At 55.3% G+C, this 3,280-nt stretch overlaps 1 pseudogene across 1 annotated transcript; it reads right to left on the bottom strand.

The window, feature by feature from the left end:
* Positions 1–518: 518 nt before the first annotated feature.
* LOC119878209 lies at positions 519–1,866 on the bottom strand (annotated as a pseudogene). The gene is made up of 2 exons (XR_005386696.1): positions 896–1,866; positions 519–609 (listed from the first exon to the last, which is right to left on the bottom strand). The product of XR_005386696.1 is annotated as an NHP2-like protein 1 (transcript).
* Between the last annotated feature and the right edge of the window lie 1,414 nt (positions 1,867–3,280).

Below are 3,280 nucleotides of genomic sequence, written 5' to 3'. Positions count from 1 at the left end.
CAGACGGAGACGGAGAAGCAGGCTCCATCCAGAGCGCCTGACCTGGGACTCTGAGCCCGCGTCTCCAGGACCACGCCCTGGGCTGAAGGCGGAGCTCGACCCCCGAGCGGCCGGGCCGTTGCCGCAAGTTTACCTTTTTTTTCCTTCTCTTTTTTTGGAAGGTTTGTTTGTGTCCTTGCGTGGAGCCTGCTTCTTCTCCCTCTGCCTAGGTCTCTGCCCCTTCCTCTCTCCTCTCTCCTCTCTCTCTCTCTCTCTCTCTCTCTCTCTCTCTCTCTCTCCCTCCCTACGTTCGGACTTCTAGGTCACCCCATCAGAAAGATGCCTCGTGGGATGGGACCCAAGAGGTGGTCCAGAGAAATAAGGACCCGATCTCCCCCCCCCCCAACCCCCCGCCACTTCCCTTGAGTCCAAATCATGAAGAAGACGGGGAAAGCAGGCCAGGCAGGCGGACGCCGGAAATCCCAAGTCCACACGCACGCACGAGCACCAGAACTGATGCCCAACCCACTCCACCTCTTTCAGAGGGCTGAGAGGGAGGCAACCACGGACAAAGCCTGTTTTCCAGGACGAAACCGAGATGAAGGAACAGGCGGAGGTGGAGGCGGAAGGCTGGAAGGTTGACGGATAAGAGAAAGGAAAAGAGGGACGGACGCCTGGGTGGCTCAGTGGTTGGGCGGCTGCCTTCCTCTCGGGGCTGGATGCGGGGCGGGGGTTGGGGAGGTGGAAGGGGTACCCTGGGCTCGTGTGCCCGCATCGGGTTCCCTGCGGGGAGCCTGCTTCTCCCTCTGCCTGTGTCTCTGCCTCTCTCTCTCTCTGTGACTATCATAAATAAATAAAAATTTAAAAAAAAAAAAAAAAGAACGAGAGAAGGCAGCTGGAGAAACTACATGCGAACGCAGACGGTAGACACAACCCCAGGGGGGAGGGCTGGGCTCCGTGAGGGGTGGGACAGAGGCCAGCGGTTTCCACGAAGAGCCTTTCGATGGACTGCTGAATGGACTGGATCTGCGGCTTTGGCTGCGAGCCTCCTTGGATGGTGACGGGACAGGCGAGGACAGGCCCGGACACCCCGCAGGCCCGCCCGAGGGCCTGCTTGGAGCGCACGAACACGTAGGGCACGTTCTTCTCTTCACGCGGCAGGCAGGCAGGCGGGCGGCGGACGGTGCGGGATGATCTCCAGGGGCTCGGCGTCTGCAGCCAGCCATCAGGATGAACTCAGAGATGCCTCTCCACAGAGGGTTTTGGCGGCTTCGTGGGCTCCTTTCCGAAGCTGCTTGTAGTTACGGGACTGCTGAACACGCGTCCAGGAGTTTCTTGGGGAGGTGGGCATCTGCCAGGGGGTAGGCCTTCGGATTCACATCAGCCTCAGTCATCTCTGCGTATCCGCGGTCCCTGTGGGTTTCCTGTAAAAAGACGTGTCCTGGGAGCTACCTATCACCGTCACACTTCATACGGATAACCGGTTTTGTCCCCACGCGCCCCCGCCTCCGCCGCCGTTGGGGTGGGCGGTGGGATGTGCTGTGCTCCCGTCACAGTTTGTGGGCCTGGAATGGTGGTGATCGAGATAGACCCTTCCGCCACCTCATTACAAAGAAACAAGACACGTGTGGTGTCTTCTTAGACCCACAGGCACAGAAAAGAAAAGGAGAACTACTTATCCCCTTGTTCCACCGGGACCCACCCGGATGCCATGCCCATGCCGGAGGGTCCAGGCCCCGAGGGACGGGCGTACTCAACTTTGCTGTGAACTCAACGGATTAGTGGAGTTGTGCCTCTGAGGATTTGTCCACGGAAACTACTTCAAATGATCGATTTTGTCCGTCTCGTGTACTTTTCCTTGTGACGAGCAAGCAGGTTAAAAAAAAAGAAAAAGAAAAAAAAGAAAAAAGGGGGGAATCCCTGCGTGGCGCAGCGGTTTGGCGCCTGCCCTTGGCCCAGGGCGCGATCCTGGAGACCCGGGATCGAGTCCCACGTCGGGCTCCCGGTGCATGGAGCCTGCTTCTCTCTCTGCCTATGTCTCTGCCTCTCTTTCTCTCTCTCTCTCTCTCTCTCTCTCTCTCTCTCTCTCTCTCTCTCTCTCTCTCCCCCCCCCCCCCCGACTATCATAAATAAATAAATAAATAAATAAATAAATAAATAAATAAAAGTCTATAGGTTAAACTTTTACAATAGCTTCCCAAATCTTTGGTGACCTGGAACTTTGAAGGTGTAACTAGCTTAATTGATAAATTGGGTTCAGTTCATCGGATACCTGGCGTCTGTCTTTCCAACAGAAAGGTAAAATACTAAAGTGTGAGTCAGTAAGACACCCAAGGTGGTTTTTTTGTTTTGTGGTGTTGTGTTTTCCTCCCCCACCCCTTGCCCTTTTCTTCCTTCCCCCCCCCCTCCCCCCACCTCAGTTTTTGTGTTTCTCTTTTGTCTGATTCAGGAAACCTGCAGATACCTGGGTGTGTCAGTAAACGTGTTTCAGGTTGGTTTGTTCGTTTCTCTTTTCCTTCCTCTTTTTTTTTTTTAATTTTAATTCACAATTCATCACACACACACACACACACACACACACACACACACACACGGGCAGAGGGAGAAGCGGGCACCCTGCAGGACCGCTGAGCCACCCAGGGATCCCCTGTTTCGTGCTTCCTTCACAATTGTATCATACAGGGCAGCCCGTGTGGCTCAGCGTTTTAGTGCCGCCTTCAGCCCAGGGCGTGATCCTGGAGTCCCGGGATCGAGTCCCACGTCAGGCTCCCTGCACTGGAGCCTGCTTCTCCCTCTGTGTCTTTGCCCCCCCCCCCCCCCTCTCTTAAATCTTAAAAAAAAAATTGTGTCCTACATGTTAGGTTTTTACAAAATGAACAGCGGAGAAATAAAAAACCAGCAGAGCCAGGCAGTAGGTAGGAGAGTGCTTTAATGGGGAGCGCTCCTGGGCGAGGTTCCATGACTCGGAGAGGTGGCCAGAGTCAGGGAAGTCGCGCGGGGTTGGGGACTGTGGGGGTTTTGAAGCCTTCTTGGTTCCGACTCTGGATCCGGGTGGGTCCCTAGCCAAATTAGACAAGGGAACACCGTGTCCTTAGGTGATTGGCTGGGAGTAGGGGGGGGATAGTATCAGACGATGGGGAGGGGGCGGGGGCGGTTCCTGGATGGAAAGTTTCGGTTTCCCATCTAGGCTTTGACTCACTGGAGATGATGTGGTGGTCAGGGATGCTTTGACGGGAAGATCAGCCATTTTGACCCAGTTTGAGATGTCCGCCATTTTGGGTGCCCCTGTCTCTCAGCCAGC

Source organism: Canis lupus, unplaced genomic scaffold (assembly GCF_011100685.1).
Source record: "Canis lupus familiaris isolate Mischka breed German Shepherd unplaced genomic scaffold, alternate assembly UU_Cfam_GSD_1.0 chrUn_S1225H1400, whole genome shotgun sequence".
Taxonomy (NCBI): Eukaryota; Metazoa; Chordata; class Mammalia; order Carnivora; family Canidae; genus Canis; species Canis lupus.
The sequence above is the reverse complement of the archived record's forward strand: the minus strand, read 5'-3'. Positions and strand labels throughout refer to the sequence as shown.